Source organism: Microcebus murinus, chromosome 1 (assembly GCF_040939455.1).
Source record: "Microcebus murinus isolate Inina chromosome 1, M.murinus_Inina_mat1.0, whole genome shotgun sequence".
NCBI lineage: Eukaryota > Metazoa > Chordata > Mammalia > Primates > Cheirogaleidae > Microcebus > Microcebus murinus.
In genome coordinates this window covers 15,224,573-15,244,417 of record NC_134104.1, presented here as the reverse complement: position 1 = coordinate 15,244,417, position 19,845 = coordinate 15,224,573, and the positions used below count along the sequence as shown (strand labels likewise).

General features: G+C 41.3%; 1 pseudogene; it reads left to right on the top strand.

Moving 5' to 3' along the window:
- The first annotated feature begins 19,370 nt into the window (after positions 1-19,370).
- LOC142875223 (uncharacterized) lies at positions 19,371-19,469 on the top strand (annotated as a pseudogene).
- Positions 19,470-19,845: the final 376 nt, after the last annotated feature.

The window sequence follows — 19,845 nt, the reverse complement described above, 5'->3', positions numbered from 1 at the left end:
ATGCAAATGTTGCCCAAAAGCAATACATCTCATCCTCATTATTCACAGATCCATCTACTCGCTAAAACTTATTTATAACTGCAAAATCAGTACTCTTGGCACTTGATTGGCCATTCACAGATATGCACAGAGCAGCAAAAAAATGTCAGTCTCCTGGCACACACATTCCCAGGAAAGGCTGAACAAAGCAACACTCTGCCTTCTTCTTGCGGCTCACATAACTATAAAACAAGTGTCCTTTGAGTGGTCTATTTACCGCCATGTTTTTCACATTTTTGTGCTTTTGGTTGTTGGTTTCACTGCTTAAAAGGGCCCAAGCATAGCACTAAAGTGTTGTCTAGTACATGTGCTAGATCAGCTTCACTCAGATATGAGTCACAGTGCTGCTGGCCATGAGTTCAGTACTAATGAACCAACACTGTATTATAAAAAAGGTGTCTTTAAACAGAAACACACATAAAATAAGTACCGATCAGTTGGTAAAAATACTGTAACCAGAAGTTCACAGGAACCAAACCCTGCATTTCCCCTAGGATGAATGGTTCAGTATTTGCTAATTCAGTGTTTGCACTGACTATAGAATATAATTGCCATTAATATTGAGAATCAACTATAATTTGACCATGTTAGGGTCCTGCAGGAATAGGACACAGAACAGATAGTGATGTGGAAATATAAACACATGGAGGGAGATTTAGGTGGGCTCCATCCTGAGAAACTGACGAGAGTGAAGACGTGTTGTGCCAATAGAAGTGAACACTGAAGCAGAGCTAGAGGAACACCAGAGACAAACTTCTAACTCGTCTCCATACTTCTTCAATCCAACCCTATTGCTAGCTTAATAGTATTACTAAATGATCTGGCAACAATGTCACATAAACCATCCATGGCAAAAGGGGTATTATGCCAGAATTTTAGCCTTAATTAAGACAGAAATTATATTGCCCAGTGTAGTGGCCACCAGCCAAATGTGGCCACTGAACACTTCAAGGCAGCTAGCCCAGGTTGTGATGTGATGTGCGTATAACATATACACCAGATTTCAGACATGGTATGAAAAAAATTATGTAAAATGTAATATTGATTATATATTGAAATATTTCATACAGTGAGCATTAAATTTATTGAAATTAATTTTATCTAGATTTTTTTAACCTTTTTTAAATGTGGCTACTAGAAAGTTCTAAATAGGACACATGGCCTGCCTTATGTGTGCATTAGACAATGCTGAACTAGGACAAAGAGCTAAGTTGTGAGAATTTATAGTAAGAATTTATAGTGAAAATTTATACTGCTCTATAACAGGTAACACTTATATCGTACTTTGAGCCAGGCAGTGTTCCAAGCACTTCATATATTTACGCTCAGTAAAGAGGACCAACTGATATTTGATGATTTGACTAATCCTACTGGAAGCCTATGAGGTAGGTGCTATTGTTTTCTCCCACTTTGCAAATGAAACAACTGAGGCAAAGTAGGGTTAAGTAAGTGATTTGCTCCAGTTCACACCATATTCGAGCTAGATTTGACCCAGGTAATCTGGCTAACATTCTTAACCATTACATACAAACACACACACACACACACACACAAATGTCTATTTGATGCAATCATCAAACCCTTGAGATACAAATTACTTATTGATAGAAAGAAATCATGGTTTATGCCTTCAGTTGCATTCTCTGAAGACACAAACAGAAACAAATACATCTATAAGGAGATGATCACTAGCTTTCAAAAGCTCTTGCACAAGATTTTACAAAAATTGAGTTACCATGAGCTTGAGGATATTGTTTTGTCTTCCACTAGAACTATTGTAGAAACAGGAACCAAAAGGTAGGAAAAAATTTAAAACACTGATGATCGAGAATACAAAAAAATTAAAATTAAGCAGAATTCGGGGATTATTTTTAGTAAAAAAAAAAAAACACCTTTTTAAATGAGTGACATTTTCAGATGAACTAAGCTTTTCTAGGTAAATGAAGAGCCAACTCAGCAGGAATACACTGGGGATTTGTAAAATAAAACTGCCTCAGCTATCTGTAAAAAAATGCTTGTTTTTTGTTTTTTTTTCAAAAGTTATCTGAAAATTCTTTGGGAGAGTTGTTTCCATTTATAAAATAATAATTATACCCACTTATCAGCAAAGGACATTGACCTGGTCCCTGTACTGGTCAGTCCTGGGAAGAAGGCATCCCGAAGAGGCAGTGCCAGCAGCTTTAGTCTCCCTTAAACCCGCGAGATCTGCATCTCCCGAATGTGATACAGGCCTTGCAAACTTCATTTTAAAATGCTGAGAACAATTAGTCTACATGTCACTGCACACTTACGTGGAAGCCATCTCCTCTGTTATACAGGAAAGCCTGGGCTAGTAGCAGATGCTGTCAAACCAGGTCACTCACCTGGGAGTCATTCTAGGTCCCTGTCTGTCACTTATTACCCTGGGCTTGGGTCCCCAATCCCTAGCCACAGACCGATACCTGTTAGGGACTTGTTAGGGACCGGGCTGCAGAGCTCCACCCCCTCCTCCCATGCTCCCTGTCCATGGAAAAATTGTCTTCTATGAAAATTGAGTGGGGGGCACACAGCAGGAGGTGAGGGGCAGGCCAGTGATCAAAACTTCATCTGTATTTACAGCTGTTCCCCATCGTTCACATCACCACCTGAGCTCTACCTCTACCTCATCCTCCCCCATCATTTGTCGAAAAATCGCCTTCATGAAATTAGTCCACTGTCTCTAGGGATCTTGACACATCACACAGTTTCCAAGGGCTTTGCTTCTAAAGCGAAAGGGTGGAACAAGAGGCAAGTTTTCACAGAGAATTTCACAGAGCTTGTAGTCCCAGCTACATGGGAGACTGAGACAGGAGAATCCCTTGAGCCCAAAAGTTTGAGGTTACAGTGAGCTATGATGACGCCACTGCACTCCAGCCTGGACAACAGAGTAAGATCCCATCTCAAAAAAAAAAAAAATTCCTAAAAATAGTGCTCAGATCCTGGCTCTTCAACTTCTAGTTTAAGACATTGGCCACAGTAGCTGGAGCTTGTACTTGGAGACTGTATTGGAACCCATTTCTTCATCTATAAGCTGTAGATAATCATGCCCATCTCATGGGACTGCTGAAATGAGAGTGAGACCATCTCTGTAAAATGTTTAGCACAGTGTTTGGAACATAGTGTGAACTCAAAGATGATTTTTAAAGATGATAGTTAAGCTTCTTTCCAGCTCAGTTAGTTTACGAATCCAAGCAGCCAACACTGCCTTGCCATGCTGTGTCTATTTTTCTGACCCAAGTCTGTTCCTTATTAAAACATGGCAACTTTGCCATGAAGAAGAACTTATTTGGTAATTTTGAGCACCAAAAAGCAAACCAACTGACACCAATGCTCCAGTGATGATTCTAAGTATTAAAAGTTGCCTTCATCTTTTGAGACGGAAGGAGTGAACACCACTTGCTCGAGGTCACACATATTGAGGTACCATCCAAAAGAGACCAGAAACTTGGTCCCCTCTCCAAGCCCTCCAGCTCTACTTGTAAATAACTGTGAAAGTTATTAATGTGCTTATTATTTCTCTTTCATTTTGGTTTTCTCCAATTATGGCTATAAACATAACCTCTTGCTCAAAGCTCAAGGCTAAATTCTAGGTAAGACTCTTATATTCTCACAGCGAGAAGCCTTTGTTTTAAACACTTCTCTGAAAAATGGAGCCTTGTTTATAATCTTTATACTGTTGCTGTAAAATGTAATATGCAAATTTGGCATTTTATAACTTTAGAGTTAAATAATAAAGGCAGCACTCCAAACCCCAACTAGGCATTTACATAATTGCATTACTAGCATTTGCATGGGCCATAATGAAAGTCAAGGAAGAAGGCCTACTTATTTCCTATTAACTCCAGAACAGAACATGATTCCTATTTGCCCTTACAAATAAAGCTTAACTGTGTTTTTTAAACCAGACACTATAGCTGGGTTCTTTTATAGTTCCTGGTTGTAATAAGAGAGTAGCAGAAAAATTCATAAGAAAAAAAAATGTTTAATGAAAAATGACAGTTATTCCAAAAAATTATCCTAAATACATGACTTCATTATGCCTCTGCATTTGCTTTCTGCCTTCTGACAGACCAGCTTCTTCACTATACAAATCATCTCTTTTTAAGATTAATTCCTTCAAGATCAGTTTTTCACAAATCACTTCACATACACTCAGTAAAGAGGATCAACTGATATTTGATGATTCTATCCTGATTAATTAATCAATAAGAAATTATTGGGTGTCCCTACAGCCAACCTAGCATGCACTCAATAAATACACGCTAAATAGAATTGAAATTAAATTTATCCTATATAAGAAAGACTTATAGAAAGTCTTAGGAACATTATAAAACAAGATAAGCTTGTACGTTTATAATTTTGAATGAACAATGGTATCAAATTACTTTGGAATTTAAATTCCATTAGAAACATTTAAAAGAGTGGAGTGACAATTTTATTGCAGACTTTCAATATTTATAATTCACTGGAAGTCACTTTTAAGGAACTACTTAAACTTATGACCAAAAAAGTTTAAGTAGTAAACTTTTGGAGACCCTAAAACCAAGACTTACAACATGTCTTGGCTTTGGTGCCCCCAAATACAGATGCTGAGATAGAACCTGCCTGCAGGTTTATTTGAGAGATGATCTCAGGAAGCACAGGTAGGGGGTGGGGAAAGTGAGACAGGGAGGAGAGGTAAGCAAAAAGGGGTGTATTCATGAAATGAGTCATCGCTGTGGGCAACTGGGCTTCAAACCCAGAGGGGACACTGGGAGGAATGATAAGGAAGCAACTTTATGAAGTTCCAGGCATTTCTCCCACGCAGCCATCTCCTATCTCCACATCAACAGCTACCCAGGGATTCAAGGCAAGAGTGAGGACTTAGGTCCTGCCAGTTCTTGGACTGACTCAGCAAGTTCTATCATCCCGCAACCCCAGACCTCAGTGACTGTCAGAAGCAATGCTCTCTGCCATCCCCAACCTTAGGCTATTAATCTCATTTCAAATCTTGATTTTTAAATCATTATGGATGATTTTTATGATCTGATCTTCAACTCTATGCTCATCTATTCCCTAAAATAATTTCAAAAGACCTTGTACTCCCTAACACATTTTTAGATCAACATCTATAAGGCCTTTTTTTTTGGAAACCACCTATATTAAAATAGTATAAGGCCATAAGTCAGGAACTGTGATAAAAGTCTTGATTTCTACAGAAGTATAGACATGGCTAAAAGCTAACCAGCCATTGTTCCCTAACTTGCTGCCCACCGTAACTGCTTTCTGCTTAAGGGTCATGTGTTCTTGACAGAGCCAACATTTGTGACCTCCCCAATCACTTCTGTAGGTGACATCGATATTATAAAACTTAAGACTGGTCTTTGAGATGTCTTCCAGACTCTGCATATAGGGTAGATGGGTCCAACTGACATCAGTCAGACCAGTGGCCTTGCGTGGGAACCAATCCAGCAAGTCCTGTGACCCCCTTACCCAGGAAGTCATCATAGGGTTGGGAAAACAATTTCTGCTTCGTAACCCTGTGAGTTCATCCCCAGCAGATCCAATTTCCTAGTCCTTTGTTCACCAAATCTCCTTTAAAAATCTTAGCCCCATAATTCTCGGGGATTTGCCCTTTCTTTGCTGCAACACCTGCTGTCTCAGTATACTGGCCTTTTCCTGGGCAGCAGCCAAGAAACCCGGTTGGGCAGTAACATCTTAGTCATAAATTTAAAGAATTGCTTAATAGTGACTTCCAGTGAATTGCAAGTATTGAAAGTCTAAGATAAAATTGTCACTCAATTCTTTTAAATGTTTCCAATGAAATTCAAATTCCAAAGTAATTAGATACTATTGTTCATTCAAAAATACAAATGTACATGCTTATCTTGGTCTATGATGTTCCTTGAACTCTTATTTCCATTCCATTTTCCCCACAGAACTTTATTCAAATACAATAACACATTAGATTTGAAAGAATTTTTTAAAGATGTCTGTCATAATTCACTGCATAAAAGCACGTAAATTATCATTTTTATTTATTTTCTATAACCATATAAGTTCATTATATTCTTTAAAAGTTTTCTTCTGAAGAGTTATCATATTAAATAATACTTCTCATTTAGTACACAATCAAAACAATACAAATAGACTTAAAATGTTAATAAACATAAAAATCCAAATTTTAATGGAAATTCATCTCAGTGAAATGGGCAGGCTGGTTCATTTATCCTAATTAGTTCATTGCTCCGTGAACAAATATTACTTGTCACTGGTGTGAAAAAGAGACCAACATCAATGTTGTTCCTAGTCTTATAAAATAGCACTGAAAAGACTTGCCCTCCCCCCCATGTTTTAAAGTAGCTGGAAATGGAATAGATTTTGTTATAGCAGCTCAAATTCTTTGAACTTTTCCAGACTTATATCCTAAACATAACATAGTGGTCTATCATCAAAGATTATTTTTAATAATCCTTAGTATGGCCTTCAAAATTTGTTTGGAGCAAAGCATTAGAAACCACCTGAGTTGTAAACAAACACATTCCCCAGTCACCAGACCAAATTGCTTTCTAAATGTCGGTACTATTTCACAGGGTCCCTTTGCTTGGGTTTTTCCACCATAACGAGCCTTGGAACTACATGTGCACTCATTTAGTTTCCCTGAACTGAGAAAGAATAAGTGAGAAGCAAAAGCTTCTACCCAAATGCTTATAGCCTTGTTAACATTTTTAGAAAGTCTGTAACCATTTAATGATATTCTAGATTTCTCTTTCTGCTTCTCCCCAAAGTAACATGAGCATGCCACGAGGGTCAGGTGGGAAACACTGTTCTTCCCCCTTCAAGTGATCCCAAAGTTTAGGAGCTGCATGAGCCCCCATATTCCTCCTACTCTGGCTTCACATGAACTTGAGATTTCCATCCCTAAAAGCCAGGCCTTGGATGGAAAGAGTTTTGTTAGGATCGAATGACAAGACCAAGACAGTGGCCTTGGGAAATTGTGTGAGTTGGGTTTAAAGGTGAAGGGGGGACTTCCAAGCACGTAAGTCGAGTCTTCCAGCAATGCCAGGAAAGAGTGTGCATCTCTATTGACGGTAGAGGGATTGGGAAAACGGGATCCCTACTTCTCTTGCAGCGATCCCTATGGCAATTCTTGAAGACAACTGTGGTGAGAACTTGAAGAGAATCTGTGGTGAGACTCCATGTTGAATATTGCAGTGGAGGGGTTGGTGGGTGATAAATAACACACCTCTCTCTTGTTGATTTTATAATTAATAAAACATTAGGAAATAATGCAAAAATAAAAATGCACGTGGGGAACAAACCATCATCTTTATGACCAATATAGGCCAGGCCAGAGAATACACTTACATCTGAAGGGCAAAAGGCTTCCTAAAACTGAACGCAGGAACTAGCCAGACTTATGATGCAGCCGTATTTGTTATCTATTGCTGTGTAGCAACGACAACAACAACAAAATCCCTAAACCTTAGCAGCTTAAAACAACAAACATTTATTATCTCACAGTTTATGTGGATCAGGGACCTGGGTGTGGCACAGCTGGGTCCTCACCAGGCTGTGACCACGTTGTTGACCAGGGCTGTGGTCATCTTAAGGCTCAGATGGGAGAGGACCTCCTTCCAAGTCCACTCACGTGTCTGTTGACAGGAATTAGTTCCTTTCAGGTTATCAAACTGAGGCCTCAATTTCTTGCCAGCTGTTGGCTGGAGATACTATGCAAACCTCTCCATAGAGCTACTTAGAACATGGCAGCTTGCTTCCTTGTATAGCATAGGCCCTGAGAGAGAAAGAGAAGCCCACAAGACACTAGTCATGGTGTTTCATCAACCTAATCTCAGAAACGATACCCCATCACTTTTGCCATATTCTGTTAGAACCAAGTCACTGGGTACACTGTTATGGCAAGTGTTACAGCTAGTGTCACAGCCAGCATTATAGCTCTTGTTACAGCTCTTGACTGGGGAAACAATCAAGCAGCACACGGAGAGTTGGAGAACAGTCTTTACTCCTCCAGCAGGCTCAACCGACTTCCAACTTCTGACCCCCCTTCCTTAGTCTCCTCCTGCTTTTATACCTTTGGTAGAACTCAAAAAGCATCCAATCAGCAACGAGCTTTAACATCCAATCAGCAACAAGCTTCAACATCCAATCAAGATCGCACACCGAGCGCCAATGGAAGACTAGAGCAGGTGGCTGAGGACCCAGCATGGGCACCAGCAGCATGCACCTGCCACAGCCTCCAGCCAGCCCTGGGCAGCACCTGGCCCCCAGGATGCAAAGCGGCGGGAAGGCGGCTAGTGGTTGCGTCCTGGCACTCCACGGTTTTTCCCTGTCATAGCCCACATGCAAAAGGAAGAGATTATACATGTGGGTGCACACCATAGAGCAGCAGTCCCCAACCTTTTTGGCACCAGGGACCAGTTTCATGAAGACAATTTTTCCATGTGTTGGGGAGACAGAGCTCAGTGATGCTTAGCAATGGGGAGTGGCTGTAAATACAGATGAAGCTTCACTCACTTGCCCCAGCGCTCACCTCCTGCTGTGCCGCCTGGTTCCTAAGTTTTATGAAAGACAATTTTTCCATGGATGGGGTAGGGGTAGGGAGGCAGAGCTCAGGCAGAGATGTGCAGCCTGGCTCCTAAGAGGCCACAGACTAGTACCAGGCTCCTGCCCGGGGGTTGGAGACTGCAGCCATAGGGGACCTTCTCAGAGGTGGCCCATCGTGACATACAAATCAGGCAGTTCTGGGAGAGGATGGTGGGTCTCTCCCTGCCCCAACCAAGAGAAGAAAACTCCTGCTCCCTATAAGAAGTCTGCCCCCAGGAGAAATGACAACAGGTAGGGTACACCACACATGTTCTGTTATACCCATCAATTAGATAAATACACCCTGAATGAGAAAGGGAGTAGTGGAGAGAGGCTATAAGCCTCAGGCTAATAAAGAGGAAGGAAGGGAGGACCAGGATGGGGGAGACCCTTCCAAATTGAAAGAATCATCAGGAATAAGGAATGAGAGGCCTGTAACACTCATCATACCCTGTTTATATTGTGATGCTCAATTTACACATAGAGAAATTGAAGCTTAGAGACAGCGGGTAACCCAAGGTCAACAGATACTAAGGAATGCAGCCAGAATCTATAAATACCCAATTCCCGAAAAAGTGCCACATTCTGTATTATAATTGTGTTTCCCATACCCAGAATCTGCTTGGAAGCAACTATGTGACAGAGACATTCTACTTGCCAGTGAAATTACCTCGTTTCAAGAATGCTACTCTCTTGTTCCTTCCATGTCCTTAAATGTCCCCTAAATCTAATGTTTTATGATGGTGATGAAATGACGCCTCTGCCAGAAAATAAAATACGCACCTGGCTTGTAAGTGAGCAGTGCCTAAAGCCAACTTCCAGCTGCCTGGGACTGCCACAGAGCACCCCAGGACTGTGCAACCCGGGCTTCCAGCAGAGAGGCTTGCCCATACCTTGTAGCCCACACAGAGCGTGACATTGAAAAGGGGCTCATCCAGAGTGCCTGGGTACGACGGGCCACTCCCAAAAACATAACAGGTTCATTGCTTTGAACTTAAGAAAAGATACTTGTTTTCATCAACTCCCCAATCACTCCTCTCTTTTGTCCTCTAACATAAGCTAAATCACCACCACAGTTAGCCTCCTGCTGCCTTTGAGGTACAGAGCTGGGCAATGGCTAATCCTAGCCATATGTGCTACACAGAAATATAATGCCTAAGGACCTTTGTCTCTTCAAGATTTCACATCCTTTTTTATATTTTCTTCCTTTTTTTGACACAGGGTCTCTCTGTCACCTGGGCTAGAATGCAGTGTATTCTATTTTTAGTAGAGGCAGGGTCTCACATTTGCTCAAGCTGGTCTCGAACTCCTGTCCTCAAGCAATCCTGCATTGGCCTCTAAAAGTGCTAGGATTACAGGCATGAGCCACCTTACCCAGTTCCACATCCTTTTTCAAAGGAAAATGGAAAAAAAAATGTATTTTAATGGCAGAACAGTTATAAGTGTGCTACATATTTTAGGATCATTTATTCAATAGTATTTGAGTGCCCATTGTGTGTCAGGTGCTGTGGAGGGAACTGAGAGTTAGAGTTAATAAAACAGAGGATTCGTGTGCCAGAAGCTCACAGGGGCTAGTGTGGGGAAAAAAACAACTGAATCTCCAAAGATAATGCAACAGGTGCTGGCAAAGGAATGTCCAGGGTCATGGAATATCTCTGAAAAGGGACCACATATGTGAAGGGGACTCATGAAGGCGGGAGACTCTGGATCAAGGACAAAACCATCCTTCTCCCTCTCTGGGACCCAGTTCACTAGGCTGCTCTTCCCTTGCCCGGAACAAAAGGCTGCAGGCAAGAGGGGTGGGGTATGGAAAGGGCTGGTCAGGGGGGCCCACAGGTTGGGATAAGGGAGCTTGTGTGAATAATGTTTCCCAGAAAGACCAACATAATGGGTCACCAGCACATATCTGGCATGTACATCCAAATCCTTTGAGATTCTCCGCCCCTCAGAGGCAAGGATTCCACTGAATAAGAAACACCTAGATTTTTCCTGGGTCTCAGTGCTAACAATTATTCCCCTCTTCCAAATGTCCCTTAGAAACCTGTGTGTGCCTCCAGATCAAATTTTGCTTGTTGGGAATAGCCAGGTCCTTCTAGAATAAGGACTGTGCAATGTTGAATCTTCACTGGAGGTCAGTTTGTCCTCTGCTCACGACCTCCCCACAACTTAAACAGTACGAGTGAGGAGTGATAGCGTTTGCACAGAGTGCGTGGTCTGCCATTTACCTGGATGTTGCAGAATTCCCCACTGACTCTGTTTTTCAGCTAAGCATCCACAACAGTCTCCAGCTGAACACACTATCAAACACTCTAAGAATCCAGTAGCTCCCTTCTCCTGGGACATACCTGTGCGTCTCCAGATAAGTGAAACCGTGACACATTCCTGGGCCTCTCAACAGCTGAACTTGAATGCTTTCATCCTCCTTCCCCACCGTCCCTTTTGCTCTCCTTTTCTTTATGTGCCAATAATGTTTTAAATTATGTACCCTACCCACTCCTCCACCCCCATTTCTCTCACACACCGGAGCAGCGTGCTTGTTGTTCTTTGCAAGTCACTGTTTAGTCTTCCCCTGCGGCAGCCTCTCCCCAGCCACTCACCCAGCAATGGAAACCCTATTGCCGATTCATTTTCTCCTTTGCGTTCATCTTACAGTGACCTCCATCCACAGATGTCTGTTCTGTCATTTCTTGGTTCATGTACGGATGGAGTTAAGCCATCATCATATCTCCTAGATGGGGATTTTAACATCAGATGCCACTGCAGACTTCCTATTACTGAACTACTACAGAAACTGAAATTCCTAAATCTATGATCCCAATATCCATACCAGGAGTTCAAAGTGAGATTGAGCCACTCACATTTGTTTCGCAGACCCACATGTTCATCCTGGGAACATGAAATAGGCTGGATGCTCCTAAACTCTATGGAATACATATACCACACTTTATTAATCCACTCATGTATTGATGGGCACTTGGGTTGCAGGCAGAAACTTTGTATCTGAAGAAAAGTCAGTTCCATCCTTTCTAAATGTGCATGCTAAGCATTAAGACATCAAGTGTGGTGCCTGCTCATGAAGACAGACTTTGTATCAATTAGATATTGCTCTGTAACAAACTACCCCAAGACTCAATGGCCCAAACAGTAATCATTTCCCTAGCTCATGGTTCTGGAGGTCAGCAACTTAGCCTAGGATACTCTGTGTGGTTCTACCCCTGGCTAAGCTCCCTCAGGCATCTGATCAACTGTGGATTGGTTTTGTGCCTCTGCCTCTGGAAGATGGCCAGCTATCAGCAGGGCTCCCGCCACTCGGCTCCATGTGGTCTCTCATTCCCCAGCAGGCTAGTCTGGGCATGGCCTCATGACCTTGCCAAGGTTCCAAGAGAGAATACATAGAAGTGTATGAGGTTTTTTGAGGCTACATTGGTTTTCTATTGCTGCCTGACAATTACCACAAACTTAGCACCTTTACACAACACTCATTGCTTAGCTCACTGTTCTATAAATTAGAAGTCTAGCACAATGCAACTGGCTACTCTGGGTATCACTAGACTGAAATAAAAGTGTCAACTGGGCAGAGTTCTCAGATGGAGACTCTGGGGAGGGGAGGAGAAGATCTGGTTCCAATTTCATTCTTGGTGTTGGCATAATTCAGTTCCTTGCAGTTGTAGGACTGAGGTCACCGTTTCCTTACAGGCTCTCAGCGAGAGGCCATCCTCAGCCACTAAAGACTACCCACATTCCTTACCACAGAGCTAGCTCCCTGCGTCTCCAAGCTAGCCAGGGTTTGTCAAATCCTTCTCAGGCTTCAGATTTCCAACTGCCTCTATTCCTGACCTCTAGACCCAGAATTAAAGGGCTCGTGTGATTAAGTCAGGCCCACGTGGATGACCTCTCTATCTTAAAGTCAATATTTAGATTTAGAAAGTTAATCACATCTGCAAAATCCATCTTGTTATAGCACATGATCACAAGAGTGATAGCTCATCCTGTTCACGGGTGCCAACCACAATCAAGGCAAGGGGATCACACAAGGGTAAGGGTCCCTGTGGGTCACCATGGAATTCTGCCTCCTGCAGAGGCCTGGGTAGAATCGTCCATTCTACCTCATTCTACAGACCAAAGCAGATGAGCCCAAATTCAAAGGGTGGGGAAATACACTCTGTCTTTTGATGGAAGGAGCTTCCAGGGCACATTGCAAGGTGGGTAGACACCAGGAAGGGTGGAGGATGGAGACCAGTTTTTGCAGTCTGCCACAGACAGAGCACATGAGACTTGCTCACAGAGTCCAGACACCCCAATGCCTGTGGTATCTCTTGCTTTAACAAGGTGGCCTGCAGAGAGAGCCCACATCTAGTTATGGGGTGAGAATAGGGAAGGGCAGGCAAAAACTGTCAGGTGCACACTATCTCTGGAAGTAGACTACACCACTTTATTTCCTGGCTGCTGCTCTTCACAAAGCCCAGCTCTCCTTTGCTGTCAGTTGATATAGATCAGCACATCAGGCTTCTTTCACGCCTCACTTCAGAGGGTGAAGAAGAGAAGAGCTGGCTGTCCCCCAACAACGGGAAGCCCGAGTGTGTTCAGCGTGTTCGTGTCCTTTCAGAAACCCTGCTGACTGTGTTTTGTTCCCAAAGGAAAGGATGAGAGAGGCAGATGCAAAGGAAATAAAAGGGACAGCCAGTCCAGATGGGAAACTCAAAGTGGACAGATAGGTTTCCTTTCACGTATTGATATTTCAAGATTCATGGGGGTTTAAATCTTATCCTTGTAAGTGTAAATAGTTTCCACCTCCCTCCCATATGTAAAAGTGAGGATTTGGATAGGTTCCAAAGAGGCTCATAAGCTAAGGAAGTAAAAAGAGACAAGAGTCCTAGTTCATACAAAATGGTTTGGGGGAGGGGAAAGATTTTTCTGTCTTTAGTTGAGTTTTATCTACTTATTATTAGATGTTTTTGAGGCTTTAGGGGCAGGGCCAGAGAAAACAAGACTTCAAAAATCTGCCTCCTTTATTTATTTATTTATTTTCCAGAAGTGTTGAAACCACGGCCTACTTGTGTATAAATGGGTTTTCAGAGCTCAATTAGTTCATAGAATGTTAAATGAAAACAGATAAAGATGAGCTGCAGTATGACTCCAGGGCCACCCTGGACATGCTCACCAAGTTTAGAATGAAAACTTGTAGGGAACATAGATTTCTTTTAAGGATTCTCGGGAGCTATCAAGGATCGTGCCCTTCTCTGCATCCATCACTTTATTGCTCTTGGATCCCGTTTAATGCGCTATATTTACCAAGCTGTGCATACTTTCACAAGCCGGGTCTGCCAGAACTCTCAGAGGTTTCCATAGCTGATTGGAGTCTAGCCAGTAATGCACACCCCAAATCCAGCAAGGGTGAGAGGGATTACCCACAAACTAAAGAGTCATTTTCAGGGACAAACACAGAAAGATCAAATGCATTGTGTTTTACTTACTAGGAGATGGCATTATTGGAGGGTTTGGGGATCGTTTCTAGCTTCTTCGGATGACATTCAGATCATTATGGCAAGTTGAGAGCTCAGAATAGCAATGATTTTCCAGCAGCATAAGTGGGCCCCATTCTACATATTAATCTTTTTTTGGGGTGGGGGGTATCAATCATTTTGTCACCTTCCATTTATGTATATATTATTGAAGTAGCAATGGACGTGTTTAACTTTTTTTTTCCGAAAACTATTAGCTTAGCTGGTGGTCTGTATTATTTCCACATTTAAGCAATAAAGCACTGTTTCTTTTTAAAAAATCTGACTCTTTTTTTTTCAGTTAAGTTTGTTGCCAGATCTCCCAAAAAGACAGCTGAAGTCTATTAAAAATATGTTGATTGCTATTATTTGCAGAAGGTGTTGGCAATCTTTGGAGTGGGGTGTGACGTTGCTGATGTGTTTTTCTGACAGCATAAGAATGAGACAAGATAAAGGGAAAGGAAGGGGAAACGGTGTTGATGTGGACCCCGGGGACAGCTCCCTCTCACTGTCTTCCCTCTGCTTTCCATCAAAGTCAAGTGTCTCTGTAAAATGCGGATGCCGGCTGGGACAGTTAAATCTGTCCGCCTCTGACACTTGGGTCTTCCTCTCAGAAACCTTTCTGTGACACAGGAAACCATCCCACGGAGAAGCCAGTAGCCTGGGCCTGTACCCTTGGGGCTATTTATGTGAGTCAAGGACCCCAAAACAGTAAGGCCTTGGTCCTAGGAACATCTCCCTGGGATGACCCTGGTCCCCAACGATTTTGTAGTTGTAACGTTTCTTACCCTATAATAATACATAAGAAGATACTCACATTTAAGTGCATGCATTCATTAAATAGAGACCAAGTACAGATAGGCACTCTTGGGGACACTTGTGTTTACAATAAGGACAGAACAGACAGGGTTGGTGGCCTCTGGGAGCTTACTCCCTAGTAATTTTACTGCATTTTGCTTTCAATTAGCTCTTCTGATAACTCTATGACTATTTTTGAGAACAGCAACATCCTGAAATATACCTACAATGGGTTGTAAACCATGATGAAAAATTACGTAAAGGTCTCCTTTTCCTGAAGCTCACGTGTATTTAAAGTGAAACTAAAAAAACCTAAATTAGGTATTCACAGATACTCTTTTGAGAAATTAGTGAGAGCAGTGAAAGTACACTGACGTGCGTATTTCTAACTCCATTTGATGACCTAAAAACTTTCTTCCCTCTTAATTTTCTATTGCTAAACCACAGTGTCTTCCTGTTTGGCAGGAATAGAGAACACAGGTCTTTCTCTTTTTTGTTTTTCCCACTAAAAATATGGAATTGGCCACTCAGTTATTACACGAAGGCTTAGTGAGGACACTTCAGGCACAACTAATTAAAGAAATGTTTTCTGAAATTAGTATATTTTGTTTAATTACATTAGAAAGAACTAAATATAATACGCTATGAATAAAAACAGGCATAATTACTCAGAACTGAGGGGAAAAGATGCTCAAAGCAAATGATAATAAGATCTGAATAAAGTGGAAGTTGTCTTCTTCATAGTATTCTTTTTCTAAACTTTATCAGCTGGGAGTAAACTAAATCCTCAATATTAAAAGCAAGTTCGTTAGTAAAATTCACTGACCAGTCAGCTTTTGGAGCCTCTGCGCTCTCTAAATGGAATGTTCTGGAATGATGGAAATGTTCTCTATCTGTGCTGTCCTGATAGCCAATAGCTACAGGTAGCTCTTCAAATTTAAATTAATTAAAATTCAATAAAGTTAACAATTCAGTTTCTCAGTCCAGTAGCCACATTTTTAAGAGCTCAACAGTGGCATGTGGCCAGTGGCTACCATATTGGACAGAACAGTTTTAAAAGCCAGGAAAGAAGGTTAGGTACACAGTGAAAATACACACCCGAGATTTTCCAAACATAGGTAGAAATGTTTCCCAAAAGACCTTTATGGAGCATGCAAAAAAAAAAAAAAACATCCATTTTATATCATCTGGAGGATTTTTTTCTCTATCAAGTTTTAGCCAATAATTAAAACAGTTAGCAGTACTTTTTATCCCAACATCTTGAGCAAATGCTCAAGGCTCCCCACAGAGGGAGCCTTCATATGCATTTTATAAAACCCGTCTATGCAAAGAGCACTTTCCAACTACCCAGTGTATGTTTTTCATGTAAATTCACCTTTCTGGTCCTTTCAGTATATTTATAATGGAAATTCCCACTACATAAAGCCTATCTATATCTTAGCAATCACACTTTCCAAGGCTGTCTCATAAAACAGGTTTCTCTATTTACTTTGTCTATTTGTGCAGCCCAGACTACGCAATAAGATTTCCAAACCGGCAAAAAAAAAAAAAAAAAAAAAAAAGATGAAAATAGACAAAGTCCTTTATTGTGCAGGTAAGCCTTTGGAATGTCTTTACTTACCCAAGAGAGCTGACATAAAGCAGGAATTCAGATGACCCTGGGGCAAAATCTGAGGACCAACTGCAGATTTCTACTTACTTCTCAGCCAATTGGGTATCATAGCTCACATCTGGATGACAGAGATTACTACTTATAAACTAATCCACACAAATTATATCAAATCTAGTTTGAGGGGATTTTTAAATGAGAAAAAAGTTACCTTCCCTAGCCCCAGCTTCATGCTAAAGTGTTTCACAACTACCATGTTCTCATAAGCTTAGAATTCAAGTCAGGCCAAAAGCTGTTAAAGGCAACCTTTAACCTCCACTTGCCCCCGAAGATTACCAGAGTGAATTCCTGGAAACAATCTGCTTTATTATTCTGGGGTCTGCTCCAATGCAGATAGGCAGGAAAGAGCCTGGACAGTCAGTGCCCCTCCGGAGAATTCCTTCTAGAAGTCAACTAGGGCCTCAGGTCTGCCTTGACGTAGCCCTTACAATCTCTTTTTTTTTTTTTTATTTCCACAGGTGGATTTACTTACTCATCATTATTATCTACACCTGCACATCTTCAACTAGAGATTAAACATTTGCAAGTGGCCTGGAGTGAACTGTATTCAGAATTAGCTCCTGTGAGACCTGACTATTGATAAACATAGGAATAAATGCATCACCTTTCTGAGAATTATTTAATGCATTTTGTTAGACACAGAGCACAGTTCATCATTATGTATGTGCTTTGCCTCTAATACAATCACTAATATAAATTACTTTCTAAGATGGTTTGTTTGATTAATATGCACCTGCTTTAGCTCCATGATAGCTGAATAGCATATGCTCCATTATAGTCATACTTACCAGGCCAGTTCCGATGCAGGCACAATCCCAAGTCTAAACTCTTATTCCAAAGGTTAAATCTAAATCAGATGGGCTCCATGGGAAGAAATGAGAAAAAATGAAATATGCCCAGGCCAACATCATGATTAGACCCACCTCCAATGTCACACTCACGAGTCACTTCCCCAACCCACCCAACCCAACATTTTACCTCCAAAACAGATGACACAGATCATTCTTGGAACATATGTGGAAACTAGCAGTATTTAATATTAAATAAACCAAAAGAAGTTAGGAGTTCAAACCTAATACAGGGAGAATCTTCCTTAGAGGGAAAACAAACTCAGATTTTGAGCAGGTGTCAGCAAACTATGGCCCATGAGCAAATCTACCACCTGTTTTTGTAAATAAAGTTTTATTGAAACACAGCCATGCCCATTTGTATAGGTATTGTGCATGGCTGTTTTCAGGGTTCAATGGCAGAGTTGAATAGCTTGGACAGAAACCACGTAGCCCATAAAGCTGACAATATTACTTTCTGGACCCATACAGAAAAAGTTTACTGACCTCTGGTTTAGAGTTTTACATTTTGCTGAAAACAGTAATTGTTGGAGTTCCTTGAAGTAGCTATTGTAAACAGTTTCTTATGTTCATTACAGAGCAACATTTGTGCCTCAGTCTAGAAGGCCACTCTCAGTCTCATTGCTCTGTTGCCATAAGTTCTGAGAACAATTATTGCTTTGTTAACTTTTGGTAAACTTATCTTTAGGGACATGAAAGAAGGTTAGGACCATCTCTGAGGTTTAATTTCAAAATATGTTTAAGTCTAACATTGGGATTCTCCAAGTGCTAGAATAACAATTTGCCTAGAGGCTTTTCAAGGGGAGGTTGCTGACTGGTACTTTGTATACAGGCCATGGGAGTAAACTTGAAAAAGCAGGCATAATTGCTTTTCCAACTTTTCACCATAAATAATCATTTTTTAAAGGATTCCAGTAACTTACCCACTAGGAAAAAAAAAAAAAAGTGGGACGGTGACATAGTGGTTTTGCTCTAAAACAGCCATGTGCAATGCCATGCTGCCATCTGCAGTATTTCAATATTTTCACACAAACACTGGAATTTTAATGAGCTCTATAGACATGTGTCTGTTTGATTGGGGAAGAGAAGTTGTGCTCACAACAGTAAGAGAGAGTTTTAGGCTCAAATTTTCTTTTTGGTCATGATCTTCTTTCTTCCCCCTCACCACCACACCATTATTTTTATTATATTTATTTATTTTTTTCTGAGACAGAGTCTCACTCTTTGTCTGGGGTAAAGTGCCATGGCATCAGCCTAGCTCACAGCAACCTCAAACTCCTGAGCCCAAGCAATCTTTCTGCCTCAGCCTCTCGAGTAGCTGGGACTACAGGCATGCGCCACCATGCCCGGCTAATTGTTTTTTCTATATATTTTTAGTTGGCCAATTAATTTGTTTCTATTTAAAGTAAATACAGGGTCTCGCTCTTGCTCAGGCTGGTTTCTAACTCCTGACCTTGAGCAATCCACCGGCCTCAGGCTCTCAGAGTGCTAGGATTACAGGTGTGAGCCACTGCACCCAGCCTATTTTTACATTTGTACCTCCATAATATGATGAAAATAAATAAATAAGAAGTTGGCATCCTAAATAAAAAAAAAACTATTTCATTTCCTGATAACTTCTTAGGTACCCATAGTGATATTAAATATTAAAATGAATTAATGCACTGTAACTCTTAGAAGTGCAATAAAACTGCTCAGCAGTGCTGTCATTGAGTATTTACTCACACATGCAAATGCAGTCCCTGTCACCAAGTGTGCTGCCCTGGTGGAGGGCAGCAACAGCAGGTCAGGCTAGGAAAGCCAATTTTTTTTTTTTTTTTTTTTTTTTTTAGAAATCTTGGTAAATGTGGGGGTTAAAAAAATCTAAGGGGAGTGCTTGCTTCAGCAGCACAGATACTAACATTGGCACAATTCAGATTACAATTCAATTCTGATTACTCATGTAATCAGAGAAGATTAACACGGCCCCTGCACAAGGATGACACACACATTCCTGAAAGTGATCCATGCTTTAAAAAGAGAAGAATCATCATCTAAGGGGATGTGTTAGTTTGTTAGGGCTGCCATAGAAAAGTTCCAGAGACTGGGTGGCTTTAACAACAGAAATTCACATCTCACAGTTCTGGAGGCTAGAAGTCCAAGATCAAGGTGTCTGTGGGGTTGAATTCAGCCCATAACAGGAAGTTAAATAAAGCGCCTGCTTCTAATGTTTGTACCTAAACCTATCAGAATACAGTCAGTAACAAGACACGGGGATGCCAAGAAAGAAAAAAACAGAGAGAAGGAAGAAGAGAGAGGGAAGGGGAAAAGGAAGACAGTGGCTCACGCTTGTAATCCAGCACTTTGGGAGGCAGAGGTAGAAAGACTGCTTGAGGCCAGGAATTCCAGA